This window comes from Triticum aestivum, chromosome 5A (genome assembly GCF_018294505.1).
Source record: "Triticum aestivum cultivar Chinese Spring chromosome 5A, IWGSC CS RefSeq v2.1, whole genome shotgun sequence".
NCBI lineage: Eukaryota > Viridiplantae > Streptophyta > Magnoliopsida > Poales > Poaceae > Triticum > Triticum aestivum.
This window is the reverse complement of record NC_057806.1, coordinates 552,961,006-552,980,299: the sequence shown is the minus strand read 5'-3', so window position 1 is coordinate 552,980,299 and position 19,294 is coordinate 552,961,006. Positions and strand designations below refer to the sequence as shown.

Sequence of the window (19,294 nt, the reverse complement as noted above, 5' to 3'; positions counted from 1 at the left end):
GCGCCGCGCCGCCGAGGAACGACCTGCCGGTGGCGGAGTAGGACCAGACGTTGGGGAAGCGAAGGTGGTGCGGCACGAGTGCGCCGCCATGGCCGGCGCCCCGCCCCGCAGCGACGCCCTTGGCGACGGAGCGCTCGCGCTTGTGCGCGTTCTGGTGGCCGCCCAGCGCCTGCGACGTGTAGAACTTGCGCGGGCAGTAGTTGCACTTGAACACGCGGCGCTTCTCGCTCGACGACGGCCCCGCCTCCTCACTCGATTTGGCCTTTCCCTTCTCCGCCTCTGGCACGGCGGTCTCCTCAGCGCCGACGGCGGTCTCCTCAGCCTCAGCGCCAAGACCGCCGAGGAGGTTTAGCTCCAGGGCCGGTGCCGGCTGCACCTCCTCATTGCCGACTTGCACCGCGTCCATGGACGCGGTTTGGTTTTTGTGTATCTTGGCACACGAGTTGAGTAGTTCTTGGATGGGATCTGTGCGTGCCTACTTATACAAGGCCGGAGATGATCTGAGAGGAATGCAAGTTCACTTGCCAAATTAGAAGATCGCATGAGATCACAGCAGGCTCGCTGGGTTTAATGTGGTCGAGATCACGGACTTAATTCGTAGTAATCTTGGCACGTCTCAATCCTCTCTCTCACTCTTCCCTGGACCCGTCCATGCACACTCAATGCTTTGCACGTCTTAATTCGTAGATTTAACGTTTCGAGTTTTCAACTTATGTCGTCATGTAGGTTCTGATCAGATGCCTAATGGCGGACTGGAACTTATTATTTCCCCTTTTCAGTTTTACGAGGATCGGTAGGAATTTATTGGCTACTTAATTGACATGGATATGGAGAAGGATTTGGTATATGGTATATGCTATAATTGGCACCAAGGTATCCCAGAGAAAATTTTCGGGTCCCATAATTTAATTTTTCTTCACGTATACACCTAGGTTTTGACTAATCAGCATCCTGCTTAACTAGTTGTTACATGCTTTGCTGCATATCATGGATCACTATGCTTGGTGTGCTCGACACTTTTGGTCTCTATTTTTACTATGCCAGTAACTAGCCCAGTGGCCTTCGCAAATGCGAGAGCATCATCTTCAGTATGCTCAAACTGATCGATGGATAAACATATGGTCTCAGGGAGGTTCATATTACACGGAATGTATTTTCTTGTGCTATATTAGTGTGTTTAGGTAGAATTATGACACTTTGTTGTTTATTTATCTATTTCACTTTTGTTTTCCCCTTTTTTCCTGTTTTCCTGCACCTTGCTGTTGCACTTTTATTTGTGGAAAATATGCAAATGAAGGGTCTAAAACAACAAATTAGAGGAAAATTTGGCAAAATGTATGGTCTCAGGGAGATTCATATCATATTACATGGAATGCATTTTCATGTGCTATATTAATCTGTTTAGGTAGAATTATGACATTTTGTTGTTTATTTATCTATTCTCACTTTTGTTTTTCCTTTCTTTCCGTGTTTTCCTACACCTTGTTGTTGAAGTTTTATTTTTGGAAAATACGCAAATGAAACGTCTGAAACAACAAATGAGAGGAAAGTTTGGCAAAATGTATGGTCTCAGGGAGGTTCATATTACACGGAATGCATTTTCTTGTGCTATATTAATCTGTTTAGGTAGAATTATGACATTTTGTTGTTTATTTGTCCTTTGTGCTTTTATTTTCAGTTTGTTTTTCCTCTTTTTCTGTTTTCCTACACATTTTTTATTGCACCTTTTAGCTTGGAAAATATGCAAATGAAGGGTCTAAAACAACAAATTAACATACCAAAAACTATAGAACTGGAAATTCAAATTAATATATTGCAAGAAAATACATTAGTCATACTTCTATTATAATGGCAGACTCGAACTTATTATTTCCCCTTTTTCAGTTTTAAGAGGATCGGTACAAATTTATTGGGTACTTAATTGGCATGGATATGGAGAAGGATTTGGTATGATATAATTGGCACCAAGGAATCCCGAGAGAAAATTTTCGGGTCTCATATGTTTGAATGCATCAATTTAATTTTTCTCCACATATATACATAAGTTTTGACTAATCGGCATGCCGCTTAAGCATCTACTGCCATAGACACCAACTTCGGGTCCTCAAACGCCCACGGACATGCTCGGACGCGTATGTGGGCATTGAACGGGCAGCCCTCAAATTTTGTTATGTACATCCGAATACCCCATAATTAAAACATTAAAGCCATACAAAGCATGCAAAAGAGAAAAACCTACACACTACATACATCAACTAAAACCTACACTACCCTACTCCTTGTCGGAGCTATGCACGATCTCCGTGCCCGGCTCCATGTACATGGGCGACAGCCGTAGCTCCGGCCCCTGCAGCTCCTCCGCGTCGGCCTCCGCCTCCTTCTCTGTGTCCAGTTTGGTGAGAAGTGCGTCGATCGCCGCCCGTACTTGTCGGATGAACCACCGGCTGGCCTGGACATACGCCTCGTCCTGGATGGACTCCAGGATAGCGGTCTGCTACGCCATCTCCGCCGCTTGGGTGACCTCGAACTCCGCCATGGTGTCCTCCATGGCAAAGTCTGCAGCTGGCTTCGGCTCCTCCTCCTCCCCCTCCTCCTACTCCATGGGCTCTGGCTGCTGCTCCAGCGAATCCGGAGGCAGGCCCGCTGTGATCCGGGCGGCGCGCCTAACAAAGATCTCTTCAAGCATCTGGAAGCGCCGCTTCGGTGTCGGCATAGCATAGGTGGTCTTCTTATGCTAGGCCATGGCGGAGGCGCACAACAAGGGAAGAGGGAGAGAAGTGGATGGGCTCGGACTGGCAGCATGGGGAGGGAGGAAGCGGATGTGGCTAGGGCTGGGGGACGTTGTACGACTTAAATAGCGAGACCTTGGCCCTCGGGCGGGGAGCCGAAGCGGCACCATGTGGCACTAACACCCCCACCGGAGGAAATGCCCGTCGGACCGTTGGGTTTATGGGCGATTATGGGTGGGACCCGGTCGTCCGTCCAACGTGGTGAACGCGCCCGGACTGCCCCATATCCGTCCAAATTTGGGCTGCATATGAGGGGTGACGGTTAGCCCAAGCGTTTGAAGCCGGTTTGAGGCGCCTGGGTAGTCGGCTTTTTTTGACCGGCCAGTGACCGGGATGACGGCACAGGCGTTTGAGACCGGTTTGAGGCGCTCGGCTGTAGATGCTCTTAACTAAGTTGTACATGCTTTGGTGCATATCATGGATCACTATAATTGGTGTGCTCTACCCGTTTGGTCTCTTTCTTTTTTTGGTTCTAGTAACTAGCCCAATGGCCTTCACAAATGCAAGAGCATCATCTTCAGTATGTTCAAAGTGACCGATAGATAAACATATGGTCTCAGGGAGGTTCATAGTACACAGAATGTATTTTCTTGTGCTATATTAGTGTGTTTATGTAGAATTATGACATTTTGATGTTTATATTTATCTATTTTCACTTTTATTTCCTTCCCCTTGTTTTCATACACCTTTGTTGCACTTTTTATTTTTGGAAAATACGCAAATGATCAGTCTAAAATAGCAAATTAACATACCAAAAATTATAGAATTGGAAATTCAAATTAATATAGCACAATAAAATACATTAGTTGTACTTCTATCATAAATCAACTGGCAAGAATACCATTCATTGGGAATGACAAGTAATAGGATGTGCCATGGTGACTCATGTTTTTTTTATGTTTGATTTCCAAATGTTGCTTATGCATATCTTCTATCATCAGTAGTTTTTTAAAATTAAAATGGTTTGTAGCACTTCACCTCCTGTTAAAGGATATTTTTTTCTCATTCTTGTCAATGAGCTCATCACGTAATTCAAAGGCCACATAGAAATGATGTTTCAAGTTCCGCCAGTCGACCACACGACTATAGTTGCACACTCGCTAGCCAGAACAACAAAAAGTTGTAAAACAATCAAACGGGAATAGAAAGAAAAAAAGAAAAATCCGCATCAATCTTCGTGTAAAATCATACCGTGTTATTGAGTGAGATTTAGTTATTAGAATTGGCAAAACCGAATTTATTATTCTGGGGGCTAGTCTTAGTAGATGACCAGTACACGCTCCATGTGAAAAGCCAGGACACGCCTTAATTTCCGGACGAGCAAATTGAATACAAATAGAAACGTACTTTATGCTTATCTCTGATCAAGAGGATTGTGGGATTGAACTGTTTCCAAATCCGAATAGAACATGTTCATTAAATTGTTGATCCAACCGGGCAACCATTTAAATAAATGATGTGGATTCACATGTGCCTCGACGGAAAAAGCAACTATTGTGCTTTCAGTATATAATAGGTTGTTAATTGTGAGATCTCCAAAAATGCTCAATAGAGCTCGGCCTCCATGGAGGCCGAAACTTAATTGATCAAAATTCAAATTTTCAAGTTTCAATTTTTTTTTGAAAAAAATACACATATACTTAGAGACATAAAGCATACTGTGTAAATTTTCAGGATGAAATACCTTAAAATAAGTGCTACACAAAAAGAACAAATCTGAGGCTTTTTAGGAGATGTACAAAGTTCATGAATTTGTCTTTTTGGAACAGATCGCATTTTAAGGTATTTCATCCTCGTTTACAATCTGAAAAGTTCGAATTTTGAATTTTCCAGAAACTCCGGCTCCATGGAGGCCGAGCCATTTTGATGATGATTTATTTTAGCTATTTCAGTAAGAATAATTACAGTTCGGATTGTGACGGTACGGACCAAATGTTTGATCTAAGCAAAATATACTTTCAAGGAGTTTGTATTTTGTATTCTCACTGGACCTTGCAAGATGTTCTTCTCTTACGTCCATGTGGAACTTCTAAGTTTTTGTCTCATAAATATAAGACATAGGGCTGGATGAATCGTCTACCGTTTCGATTTAAGGTATTTCATCCTGAAATTTTACTCGCAGTCCTAGGTGATCCGTGTAAGTTCTGGTGTCTACCACACAGCTGTCCATAGGTGTAGCGGTTTTCAGGCTTGTATGTCTCATATTTTTGTTTTGTTTTTGTTGGCAGTTCATATTGTGTTTTTGTTTCCTGTATTGTATTTTGTGTATGTTTTCATATTTTCCATATTGTCCAGGTTCCTGAAATGTCGTGGCTCGAAAAAAAATGCATTGTGCTTTTAGTATACAATAGATACGGTCACGGTAATATTATCATGTTCCACTACTGTATAAACCGTGACAAGTTTCATATCAACCTGTAAATTGTAACAAACCGATAGAATCTACACCAAACCAATCGTTTCATGATCACACCGAGATAAAAGATGACAAGAAGCGCACGCAGTCGATATACAAATAACATGTTTGCTAATCACAACTAAAATCCATCAATACAGAACAACACTTGTGCCACCAGCTCACAGCGACCCAAGGCATATTTTACATGCCGAGGCAGTGGCAGATCAAGTGTTTTCCTTGAGCAACATATTTGTTTTCTTCTCAAGTGGAGCACGCATCACTGCTATCGTTTGCTCGATCTTGAGAAACAACCTCTGACACGTCTACGATGCCAACTAATGTTCCATCCCTTTAATTCTTGACATATTTAAAGAAGAGTAGTTATCCTCTAAAACGCCACAAACTCCAATCAAGCAGGGCATACAAGTTCTACCTTGATGGTGATTCATTACTTGTGCCAGATTTTTAATCTCATGGACTTCCCCTTGAATCTGGCTTCCCTTTGTTCCAATCCATGTACCACCTCTTCAATCTCTCCTCGGTAACCTCTACCTGAAAAATTAGATGGAATAGAAGCCATATTTGAGTTATCCCCTACACCCTTATAGTCTAGCACACAATATATACTTATGAACTTCTGTAAAATAGGTTAGACATATGGAGACTTTACTTAACAATGTTTCAGTGCTGTGAAGATTGAACCATTAACAAAGCTAACCTGTTTATCCCAGTCAGTACGAATTGTTATGAACAGAAGTACAATTGTTTGGACCAGTGTTCCGAGCAGCATGCCAACCCAAATGCCCTATACCAACAACCAAGGAGATCGAGTTAGGACCACAACTTATTAGAGCCAGGAGGCACAAGGACGATGATTTCAGTAACTGATTGGCTGATACACCAGCATCACCTGACAATAATTATCTTACCATCACATGATATCCAAGAACATAACCTAGGATTGCTCCAAGAGGGATACTGATAAAGTAATATGTTGTGATGTTGACATAGGCAACTACACTTTGCCAACCCGCACCAACAGCAACACCTACAGGGTGATCAATCGAGGCTATAGTTTTAGTAAACCAAACGAATCTTATACTGGTATAGAAGGCAAATGTTTTGCCTCGTTTAAACAAGAAAAAAATTAACAGGACCCAATGATTGTAATGTACATGCATTTGGAATTCAGTCAAATGCTAAAGCAAACCTGATAGCACTGGTTGAACACTGTTCAACAAGATGGAGAAGGCTAGAAGAGGCGACAGGTCAGCAACTGCGGCAGCTACCTCTTCACTCGTAGTAAATATGTAGGAAAGCTTTCCGCGGAAGAAAAGGAAAAACACGAACAACACAAGGCCTATCGAGAAGGAAGTGGTGACGACATTTATGATGGCAAACTTGGCCCTTCTTTCACTTCCAGCTCCAAGCTCATTCGCCACACGCACTCTATAACACACAAATCACTATCATCAAAAATCTGAAAACTTATTCAATCACATGATACAATTAATCTCCATATGTCTAGGATGAACAAGTTACCCTGCTGCAGACAAAAAGCCAATAGAAATCATCATCTCCCAACCGTTGATGTTAAGGCTGCAGATTTCACAGGTAGAAATCAGATAACTTAACTAGCTCATATGTGGTGACAAGGAAATACTATGAAACAGTGAAATGGCATATGTGGACCAGTGATTAATTACTGACCTATGAACTAATAGCAATATCCAGTGTGCATGGAAAAACCAAAGCTTACGCAATAAGCTTCGAGAACAATGAAATAGTGAAATAAAATTAGTATGTATTACCATATTGAAAGAGCATCAAGTGCAATCTCTGCATTCTTCATGTACCCGGTAAGGAGCACCAATATGGTGCTGTACCACAATTCCAAACTGAAAAATGCAAACAAGAAAAGACGTTAATTTTTTAATAAGGATAGTAAAGTATAAAATGCAGGCGCACACTTGGTCCACAACAGAAACTGCATAATATAGTGGAACATCAAGTTTGTTCATACCAGAGCATGACACCAGAGGATAGAGATAACTTGAGGATAGGGACGAGGTCGGTGAATGCTGTGAAGGAGAAGCCGGTCCATGTGAGAGGGCAGCCACCAAAGAAGACGAAGATGAGCTGCCCAAACACAGGAATCCACATGGCGATGACCATGGAGGTCATGACCCCAGAGAGCCCAGGGTGCAGCCTGACGGTGAAGAGCCACGACAGGAACACATGGAGGCCGAGGGTCACAAATGCAAGGTAGGTGATGATCATGTTCTTGCTCTGCGCCTGCAGGTACATCTGGAGCGTGAAGCTGAAGACACACGCGAACATGACGGGGATGTACCAGAGCGAGATGGTCCCGGCGACGGCGCTGATGACCGGGTCCTGGCCGATGAAGACGAGGAGAGGCTCAGTGAAGATGAGGATGGGGAGCATGAGCACGGCGCAGCCGGTCAGGATGATCCAGGAGCGCTGCAGGGAGATGCCCATCATGTGGTACTGCTTCGCCCCGTACGACTGCCCGCACAGCGTCTCCAGCGCGCTCGCCATGCCCAGCTGCGTTGCATTCAGTCTAAGCACATCAGACATTAGTTTTGCATAGATATATAATCAAGCAGTTTGATTCTCTGGCAGACAGATTGATGGAAGGAAGGAGCGATGAAAATAGCAATTGTTACCAGTATGCCGTTGCTGAAGCGCATGATGACGGTGGATACGAGGGCATAGGCGGCAAGCTGGGTGGGGCCGATGTGGCCCATGAAGGCCTGGCTGATGACGGTGACCCGAAGGTGGAGAAGCGCCTGCCACCGCCCACAGCATCCGGTTCTCCTCCAACAGCCGGCGCCCCAGCCTGACCTCTCCGTCACCGCTCACATTATGCTCCGCCTGCCTGTGCTCCAGCAGCGGGGCCTCCTCCCACTTCTTCATTGATTGAAGGCAGGTCGTTCGGCTCATCTAGCCTAGAATCTTGCTGCCTTGGAGAGAGCACGCTTGCTGGTGAATGCAATGAGTAGCTTTGTCACTGTCATTGTGTGTCATTAGTCAGTATAAGCACACCGGTTAAACAAGGTAGATAGGATGCATCGATCTATCTGCAGATTGGCTGATCAGTCCCAACATTTATTAATTGGCCGTACTTACTATATCAAAAGCTTTTATCAGTTAATCGGTAGCACGTGTATGTATCTTGCCTTAGCTTTAGATCAGAGACCCAGGGAACAGAGTATAATGTATACTCCAATCCGACCGAGCTCACAAGTAGGAGTATATATATAATCCAGGCGATTAGCTCCCGTACGCATCTAGTATGTTTCTTTAGCTTCACTGGGCTCTATCCTCTATGCATGTCTCCATTTTTTTTAGAGAAAAGGCACCTCTGCCGTGCTTCATAAAGAAAGCAAACAGCTAACTACTGGGGGCAGTAGGAACAACCAGATCACCAGTTCACCACTATGAGAATTGCAAAGGGCGAACACTTCAGCGCACCGTCGAGACAACTACCTCTAGGACGACCAACAACTAACACCACTCCACCAGTCCACAGGAAATGGCTCACTTGTGCCCCGGATCACCGCATGGGTCTCTCGTGTGCTCTGCAGTTTTAGTACACTTGTTACCGGTGGTGTGGGGCCGACAGTGGGTGCTTGTGTATGCTGGAGTAGGTCGACGGTGGCATCGACGACAAGCCCAGGCCTCCGGAAGGCCGTGGGGCTGCCTGCAGAGTCAGAGATCCCGTCAACCTTTCCTGTGGGGTGGTCTTGGTGGGGCACAACGTCAGGCACAGCGGGTGAGTCCAGCACGGCCCCACCGCAACTTCACCGGCGTTCCTAGCTCGCCTCTTCGAACCCGGGGTGGCGAATCCTACAAGAACCACCGACTCTAACTCTAAGTGCACGAGTTATAAAGGCCGTCTATTTTCCACTAGTAGAGTGCTCATGCGTTGCCACGGGCTTCTGAAATAGTTTGTTAAAGTCATATAAAGATAATGCATGCTAAATATCGCCGGTAGAGACAATATAACATGATCATAATTGCATAATAATGAAGTCCAATTCACTTGTAATGTAAACTCATAACAATATATCAAATTGAGAACGTACACATATAAAGTAATGATCCAAATAAAAAAATGTTACAAAATATTGAGATCTACTTGATGCGCTTAAGAAATCCTCGCACAATATCAGGCAAGTTGTCCTTAGCTTCATTCGCATGATGTTTGAGCAAGTATAATAAAAACCGCTTCCTCAACGCATACCCATCCTGCAAAAGCAATATACGTAGTTAGCACGAATACTTCACATGGAAGATTTAAAAACATGTGTAACGCACAATACTCACCGCACAAACCGGCCGCGCAAGGTCTTTACCATTCCACCAAAGCATAAAATGAAAGACATAAAAGCCTAACAAATCCCTGCAATTTACTAAATTGTTATTGTATTAAATATGATGATAATAAAATTAAAGTTTGTATAATAAATTTATTACCTGTCTACGCTCGTTGGAATACCATTAGGAAATAAACGTTGCCATTTTGATATATCAGAATGTCATCCTGGTTGCTTTATTTCGAGTGCTTTTTTGAATTCCCTCGCAAAACTTTTAAATTTCACTAAGTGCCTCAAAATTTTCATCTCCGGCGTTTGTGTTGTATGAATAGGGTCCAGAATAGATACACGACATGCCTCAGACATCTAGTAGAATGCCCGTGCGTTGCTACGGGCTACAACGTATATAAATGAATCAAATAAATGATTAAGATATTTGACAAGCTCGAAGCTCATTTCTTCTTCCTACGTTTGGGCGTGTTCAAACAGCAAATGGGCGCCAGTGGGCTCCTCAAAACTCAATAGTGTGGACAGTTCAGGCTTCCTCAAATCAAGCTACACATCAAGATGCCCTTCACCAATCTTTTCATATAATACATATTATATTACTACAAATGCTTCCACCCCATGATGGCGCGAGTCGGTCTATTGCTTTGTTTAATATGTTCTATATAACACAGAACAAAGAATGAAAAATAATATGTTTTAATAGCATGATCAACATATTGCGCCATGAATCAAATGCAGTTAGTGCATACAAATTGATCTGTTCTCTAGCAAAAATCTACCAGATTTTCAATATCCACCATAACTCTACATATCGACTATTTTTTCACATTCTTCTCGGCTAATATTACAACCAGTACTATGGTGTATGGTCCTTCTTGAATCCTCGACAGCTACCATCGTGTCCTCCTCCATGAATTAAACAAATGATTAAGTGGCATGAATAAGTTGGTTGTAAAAGTAAATGGAGTCATTTGCTACATTCTCCCTCCTGTATCTCAAGGATCTCATAGAAGAAGATGAATGGAAGCACTTACACATGACGATGGCTGCATCCGAAACCATCGGCAATTAAAGAGGAGACATGTGTGTGTAGAAGGCGGTGACACATCCGGACCATCCTAGGCCCAGCCCTACATTCTACCTACTTTAGCCACCCAAATAGATATCTAACATGGTTGCACATATTTCTTCCGTTTCTACAATTGTCCAGGATGAATTATGCAAATGAAATGTTGCAACATGAGGTTGCAATTACCACATAATACTAATGTCTTCCTCCCAATGTTTCCCTCTTCCTCCATTCCACCCTGGCCATCCCTCTATACTCCACCACCACTTTTTACGCTGGTGATCTCGAGCACCCTTCGACCCATCCACCTCCACCTGCCTAATCGTCGGTCGCCGCTGCCCCGCCCCAGCATCCGCCCGTCGCCAATTCCTCTAAACCCTCCCACCATCTCTAATGCTGGTGATCACCTATACCTTCCTAATCGTCTCAACACCGCCCACTCAAGACGCCACAAAGCCTAGCCATCCCTATAAGCCCCACCAACATCTCCGATGTTTTGGTGACCTCTCGCGCCCCTCACTCGAACCCAATAACCCCCACATGAAAACACATCTTGATAAACGCCAGCGGCCTCAAGCCTGCTAAGCTGCAACCAGATCTCTGTATATATCATTTTGAACATTGATGGTTTTATTTAGAGAGATGAAAATGATAAACTGAGACACACTTACTCGAGAAGTCTTGAACTGAGCATCGAGCATTCATGTAGCTTCATGAACATATTGTACATGTATGTTATATAGAAATGCCAAAATCATCCTTGTCAACATTGAGAAGAACAAAACACATTTGATCCTCTTACAGATTGCAAAAGTATATTTCCAAATCTCTACAAATTCTCAACCAACTTATGCTTGTACTCTTCCTCGACTACTATATGTTATAAGCCGCTATAACAAACTGTCCTCCATCACCTCTTGCAAATCTCGCACCCTCCAATCCTTGATGCACTAAATTGACTTTCAGCACGACCATTTCTTTTCCCTCATCACCCCTGCTCGGATGAAGAGGTGACTGAAAAGAAAATGATTTAAGTACATCAAGCAATCAGATCAAATCCATGAGTCATACTGGTATACATGAATAACTAAATGCCATTTACAATTATCCTGAAGGGGATAAATAGAAAGTTTAAACAAAGTAAATACTACAACATCATATTAGAGGTTAGATATCTTTCACTTCGTTTTACCAAAATGATGAACGCTCTTATCAGTAAAGGGAGTCAGTGGTGACAACGGGAGGCACATGTGTAGTTGGCGACAAGTGCGCATATGAGATGGGGGCAGGGGGGAACTTAGTTTGTGCTCCTGTAGCTGCATGACGGAAGAAGTAAAAAACTCAGTGTGCTTGGTCCATGCAACATTAAAAGTGCATCCCCCCCCAAAAAAGCAAAAACTCAGCTTGTTCTCATGGTTCTTTACTCTAACACTTGCTTGGCCATGTTGCTCTTTCTCCTATGCCTTTTTGCTGGACATCACAAATACACACGCGAAAAGAAAATCTGGAATATAATGACTATAAAAATTTGGAATATAATGCCACAAGACTTGCAAATTTTCTTTTAACTATGCATCTCTACTCTCCCCCGTTCGCAAAAATATGCTGTACTCTAGCTAGAATATATAGATCATACACGTTCTATTGATTAAGGGGGTCACTAATCAGTGGAGAAATAGGTATAGAGAGAGTTATGGGCGAGAAAGGCGCAGGCACCATTGCATATGTAACGTATTAGTGTAACAAGCATCACTATTATATACCTTGAAATGTACAGGTACAACACATTGTAGACCACCCAAACGTGTCACAATCGCTATATTGAGCTGATAAAGCAAAAGAATAACCAGTCAGAACTTGTAGCAGGGTGTCGTTGCAACGGGCTTTTTAAAATTTGTAGTACAAATGTAGTGCTTCTAAAGAACTATATGATCTTAGTATCTATAGAGGTAGAATAAATAAATACAAATAATTAGAGGCATGGCTATCCTGTGTAAAGTTAATACAATAATCCTCATAATATTTTGCTTCTAATAAATTTGCAGTAGGCTTTTAAGCTACTGTTTAAGATCTCCGATAGGAAACACTGAATCTCACCAGCAAAGATCAAATCCATGCTTCCTTGTCGGAGGTATAAATAAGTGTAATTCTAAATTGATGCGCTTTTGAAATCTTCTAGATCATAACATCATAATTCCAGTGATTGTACCATGTATTTTTTAGAACTTATACATAAGCACTTATTCACCCAACAACATTTTGTAGGTGGTCAAATTTAAAATCGAAACATACTCTTACGACAAAAAATGTAAGGTGAATGAGAGTAAATGATGAACCTTTGCTAGGAGTCTTCCACCGATCTACTTCAAAAGTTATGGTTTCAACAACATAATAGTATATGATATACTTGCAGATACTCATGAGTTTTACTCTATATAATATAGCAACAAACACGGGACAAATTTTCTTACCTTAACATGGATCAAATACTGATAATCTATCCAATATTTTTAAAAAATCCAAATTTTCTACATGCAATGTATAAACTAAATTGGTCATGTCAAATTCTGATCGGCAAGAAATATGGGACAAGTTTTCAAACAAGAAACATGGGTACACGCCACGCCGAGGGCACCATACGAATCGGTCGCAAAGCGAGGCGAGCGATAGGGGAGAGGGTGGGAGTGCCATAGGGTGAGGTCGAGTGGGGCAGTTGTGTATGACAAGAGGTAGATGTGGGTATGTTTCAGTCGGCTGGATATAAGAAACGAAAAAACGTTGTTGCTTCCACTGTCGGCTCCCCACCTTTCACTATGGCGAGCATTAGGGGGCGTGGAAGGTCGTCGAGTGGGCGATGCCGTCAGCTCCTCAGCACCGATGAGCTCGGTCTTATCCAAGGCCTCGCTAACTTGTGTTCTCATCCTTCTCTGCGGCCGCCACGCCTGCCTCCCGCACCATCCTCTTCAACCCCACCCACGCCCAATCCATACTCTTCGACGTTGCAACCGATCCAATCCAACAATGCTGGCGGCGCCGCCAATACCCGCCGTCCTGATTTACCATGCCAGGGGGCGCCATCGAGATCGGTTGACGGAAGAGAGCATGCACATAGCTCATTATGCAAGAAAGGGTCTATAGAAGTACAGTCCGCAAGCCATTGACCTTAGAAGAGCGGTTACGTGAAAAGCTCAAAACAACATACTCACTTGTATGCCATCTCGCCTATGCCAAATCATAAATCTTGGTATTGAATCTCCCTGCATACAAAATAAAATGAAGTTAGATAAGAAAACTGGTGCAATTTAACATGAGGAACCATGTGAGAACCATCAATTAAGCAAGGTTACATGTCATTTGCATTTCTTTATAAACTTAAGGTGATGGAAGCTTTGCGCACAATAGTAATTACTGTTGCTATTTGTACAATGGTTTTCTTATAAAGAAGCCGCAAATAACTACGATATCATAAATGTAGCGTATTTACTATTTACAGTGATTAGGCACACACACCTCCAAAAAGCAGTCACAAGGATCAATAAAAACACCTTATCTTCTTTTATTTCATCAAATTCCATTTCTTTTGGCACAAGCTAGCGAGTTCTTGCAGTTTGAATAACAAGCAGGTAGCTGAAACTCGCATCAAACTACTGTTCCAACTATAGAAATAAGCAACTAAAAATAAAAAAATGTAGATGCATATGCTTGTTCAAATAAAAAAAATCTCCTAAACTAAATTTTCCTAATAAAACCTCCTTGGATAGCTTATTCTAATTTAAATGTTGAATATCAAGTGAGCAACATGTTCCAGAATAATGATAATTAAATGAAAGCAATTTGCTAGTTAATACTCCCTCCGTAAAGAAATATAAGAGTGTTTAGATCACTACTTTAGTATTCTAAACGCACTTATATTTCCTTAAAGAGGAAGTACATACAGTTGCAGGAAGGTAAGTGTGCATCTTCAGGACAAAAGAAGAAAATATTTAACGCCAGGGCTATGAGATTAACATACCAGCACCATTTCCTGTTATTTCTAATTCAATAAATTTGGTACAAACCTTTTACAAAGCTGCCCTTAGGACCTCAAGGTTAATTATCCCTCTACTTATCACTATCCAGGGATTCAAATTCTCTAAAGCCCATCGTCTCTTCCTCTGACAAGTTTCTGAAAAATGTAACTATAACAGAAGAAATGAGAAGATGCGTTATGTAGTGCAGATTGTACTACCAAGCAAGCAAAGAAAACAGAGTTTGAAATTCAGATCGTTTCAGTACCTTCAGGCAAACCTCTTCAGCATGCATAATAAACCTTATTCAGCTTGGTACTCACAAATGCATTGATTTTGAAAGAGCAAACCTTTCTTGCATCGAACTTGAATTTCTTTAAGATGCGATTGGGAACACTTGCTCATGTCCAGCATAGCCTATGTCAGGTCTGCACAAGACACCTAGCCAGACATCGAACTCGAATTGGCAGAATCAGCCTTTTCTCGTCTGATGGGCTGTAGTTTATTCAGATTTTTCTTTTCAAAATGACATGCTCAGTACAAATTTAGCCTGGCCAAACTGTTAATCTGTGCCATGCATGCCAATTTATCTATAAAAATCCTTTAGAAAATCAATTTAAACAAAGCACAAGGAAGCAACAATGTGCGCATCTTTGACATGCATGAATGGATAAGAAAGCTATTACAGGATCACTAATAATAAAGAACGAGGAAGCATCCATATCATTTTCTTTAGATACATCGATATCAGCGTCAACCTATGTCTTGGGAGGGCAGTCCAAAATCATCCGAAGATGGCGAAAACATATTTGGCCAAAAATATTTCACGAATCATATTGCACTAAATATATAAAATACTCCCAAATACAAAAGAAGAAAAGGTGCATGACTGACAGCCCCTATCTCAATTACGAAGCATTTTCATCTGCCCCACAATTCAAGTTTCTAAACAGAATATTAACTTCCATATATAAAGTTTATAGCTCCCAAAGTATCTTGACTGTTGAGTAGATAACTCATTAATCACAACTACAGAGAAAAATGGATAATCATGTAATTAGTGTAATAATTATGGCTCCGAAGTGCCTTGACTTCTGAGTGTTAACTACTAAACAAATTTTCCACATGGCCAAAACAATATACAGGATAGAGATATGTGCATTCCTTACGTATCATCAGATTAAACAAATAATACAAGAAGTGGTTTAGTTTGAAGAGGGGGCACTGGTACCTTACGCTGTTCCAAGAACCACAGAGGACTTGCAACGGCAGTGGAGCACGTTCCCGTCCCCAACTCAATCCAACGCAGTAAATTGTTGTTCCCGGAGGAAGGAACATACATGAGTCAAAGTAACCAGCCTGCTGTTAAAAAGCGGATTCTTACAGGAAAGGACATACAAGAAGGAACGTTCAAAACCTGAACCTGAAGGACTCGACGATCGGCCTGGGTGCTGGCCTGAATTGTGCGAGACACGGCAGCGTCCAGCGGTGTTGGCGGCAACGCATGGGGAGAAGCCGCTTGCAGCAGGGTGCCGGTGGGGAGGCAGGGAGGCGACGTCTACGATGGCCGGTGATCGGACCATGGGTGGCGACATGGATCGATGGGGAGGCTAACGAAACTAACGACATGGATCGTGCGGGCGATAGGTTTACGTTTTTTTGTCGCTGGTTAATCATCGTAGGTTTTTTTTCGTTGGTAATTTCATTTCTGGACGACATCAATAAAATGGCCGTTACTGATAATATTTCTGGGGATGTTTCCACATCGTGGTGCCACCAAACACAGCATCCGTGCTCTGTCAGTGACCGGTGCCTTACTAGCTATAGCTATGGCTACTCGAGCAACTAGTACTAGAACGCAGCGGAACGGATGGGAATAACCGAATAAGCACAAGCACCTGGCGTGCAAGCAGGCAAGAGCTGCTGACCTGAACCCGGTGGCTTGCTTGCAGCTGACGGAGGAGAGGGCGCCGGCCACGCCGTGGGACTCAGTTCAACCGCAATACGTAGTTGCCCGGCCGGCGGGCGTTGGCGAGGCCACCTCCTCCTTCTACGCGCCCACGCGCGCAGCTCCCTGCCTTCGCCGTGCCGGCCGGCTGGCACCTCGTGCTCCCGCATGTGAGGTTGCTCCTCTTCAGGCCACCGCACGCACGGACGACGAGGAATGGCGAGCGACCGTATGGCTCCTGCTGCTCACGAGCGCGCGGCCACAGCGAGAACTCCGGCGCTGCGCTGCTCGACTGATCTCACGAGCACTTTATTTTTTTGAGAAACATCTCGGGAGCAGAGCAAAGCAAGGAATTGGTTAACTGATGGCGGGCCATTCCGTAGCCGCAATTGGTGTACGGCCGGGCAGATGGGCCTGACACGCTCGCCATGAGAAGCCCAGTGTGGGCAACAACCTTCTTTTTTTAAACAAGGCAAAAGATTTATCATTTTCATTGAATAAGGAGAAGAGTATGATTTAGTACATCACAAACCTGCCAAAGCAGAAAAAGGGCAAAGGCCTACTCTCGCGGCATCAAATTACACAAATATTTGGCGTCCGCCATAGCCCAGATAGACGCCTCCTCCTTAATAGTTCGCACTATCACCGCCACAGGCGCCGCCTTAGTCCTGAACACGCGTGCATTTCGCTCTTTCCAAAGCTCCCAGCTTATAAGGTGGAGTACTGAGGCCAAGGCTCTCCTCGGGTGTGCATTAGTGATGAGGACTCCATCCCACCAAAACCTTACTGTGCTAAAGTTCAACCAATGGGCGGTATCGACATCAAGGTGCAGCCATGCAAGGACCTCCTTCCAGACCCGAATGGAGAAGCGGCACTTGAACAGGAGATGTGCTGCGGACTCTCGCACTTGATTGCAAAGCGGGCAACGATCACCGTTTGGCCACCCACGACGTTGCAGCCTGTCCGCCGTAAAGACTCGATTTTGTGTGACCAACCATGCAAAGAATTTACTTTTTTTGGAAAGGGGGGGGGGGGGCAAGCCTTCCAGACAACGGTTTGCAAGTTGGATTGAACAAGTCCAGCAAATTGGGCCAAGTAGGCCGTCTTGGCAGAGTAAGACCCATCACTAGAGAGCTTCCAAAGGACGGTGTCCGGGACAGTAGGTTGGACGTTGATAGGCAAGAGCATGTTCCACGGAGCAATGAACTGTTCGAGATGGACTATGGATAATCCCGCGCTTCTGTCAATCCAATTTACCCAGTTATCATCCCTGAGGGCCAAAGCAACGGTGCCGCGCTTCTTCCTGGAAAGCTCGGAGATTTTTGGGGCGATGTCTTTGGGACGGATGCCGTCTAACCAAGAAGACTCCCAGAAAGTGGCCTTGGAGCCATCACCAATTGTGACCTTAGTGACAGCCGCAAAGATGTCTCGATCTTCCTTTCTAGAAGGGAGTTAAGTACCACACCATGCTCTTGGCGGTTCATCCCGCTCCAGCCATAACCATCTAAGGCGGAGAGCGGTGGCAAACCTTTTCAGATTCGGGATTCCTAGGCCCCCAAATTGCTTAGGCCTGCAGACGTGCTCCCGGTTAATTTTTCATTTGCCACCAGACAGGGTGTCAATTGCAGCCCAAAGGTAGGCTCTCCGCGGGCTGTTCAATTTCTGTAGCACCTCCACCGGGATCTCCAATGGGGTGATGTGGTAGATGGCCACCGCCGTAAGGAGCGCCTTGACCAAGGCCATTCGACCCGCAATAGCCACATGTCTCCCTCTCCAAGGAGCAAGCTTCCCGGATGCTTTGTCTTCAAGGTGCCGTAAATGGACCATTTTAAGCCGTCGAATCGCAAGCGGAAGGCCTAAGTAGCGAATTGGGAATGATGATCGGCAGGCCGGGAAATGTTGTAGGATGTCATTGAGGTCCAGACTTGCGCACTGGATGGGGGAAACCAAGCTCTTCGCACAGTTGGTGACCAGCCCCGTTGATTTCACCAAAGGAGGAGAGCGTGTTGGCAATGAAACTGACATCCTCCTTGATAGGGGCGCAAAAAATTGCCGCATCATCAGCATATAAAGAAGTCCTAATGCCCGTGAAGTGGCTACCTAGCGGGTGCAGACCCTGAGAGGTGGCCTTTTCCAAGATGTGGTGCAACGGGTCAATGGCCAGCACAAAGAGCAACGACGAGAGAGGGTCACCATGTCGAAGGCCACATCCATGCTTGATCGGGTCATCGACAATACCATTGAGCAAAACCCTGGAGGAGGCCGTGGAAAGGAGAGCCGAAACCCACCCTCTGAATCGACTCGGAAAGCCATGTTGGGTTAGCAGCTCCATTAGATAATCCCATTTTACCGAGTCAAAAGCCTTCTTAATATCAAGCTTGAAGAGGAGCATAGGGGTTTTTTTGTGGTGGAATTTCCTTGCCAAGTTCTCGACATACAGGAAGTTGTCGTGGATACTCCTTGTTTCGATGAATGCACTTTGCGCAATGGAGACGGTATTGTTCATGTGACGGCCCAGCCGTGTTACAAGGATTTTGGCAATGAGCTTTGCAATGGCATGTATCAGGCTGATGGGTCTGAAGTCTGAGATATCTCCGGCACCATCTTTCTTAGGGATGAGATATTCGCCGAGTTGAGCCAGTGGAAGTTTTCCGCATGCAAATTTGAGAACTTGTTGATCACCAACATGACATCATCTTTGATAATGTCCTAGCAGACCTTGAAAATTTTCCTG

At 44.0% G+C, this 19,294-nt stretch overlaps 1 long non-coding RNA gene and 1 pseudogene across 1 annotated transcript; both read right to left on the bottom strand.

Moving 5' to 3' along the window:
- Positions 1 to 5,658: 5,658 nt before the first annotated feature.
- LOC123107642 (protein DETOXIFICATION 21-like) lies at positions 5,659 to 8,124 on the bottom strand (annotated as a pseudogene).
- Positions 8,125 to 13,205: 5,081 nt separating this feature from the next.
- Positions 13,206 to 16,212, bottom strand: LOC123107641 (uncharacterized). The gene is made up of 4 exons (XR_006451711.1): positions 15,844 to 16,212; positions 14,881 to 15,107; positions 14,664 to 14,783; positions 13,206 to 13,862 (listed from the first exon to the last, which is right to left on the bottom strand). It is a non-coding gene; the product is annotated as an uncharacterized lncRNA (long non-coding RNA).
- Between the last annotated feature and the right edge of the window lie 3,082 nt (positions 16,213 to 19,294).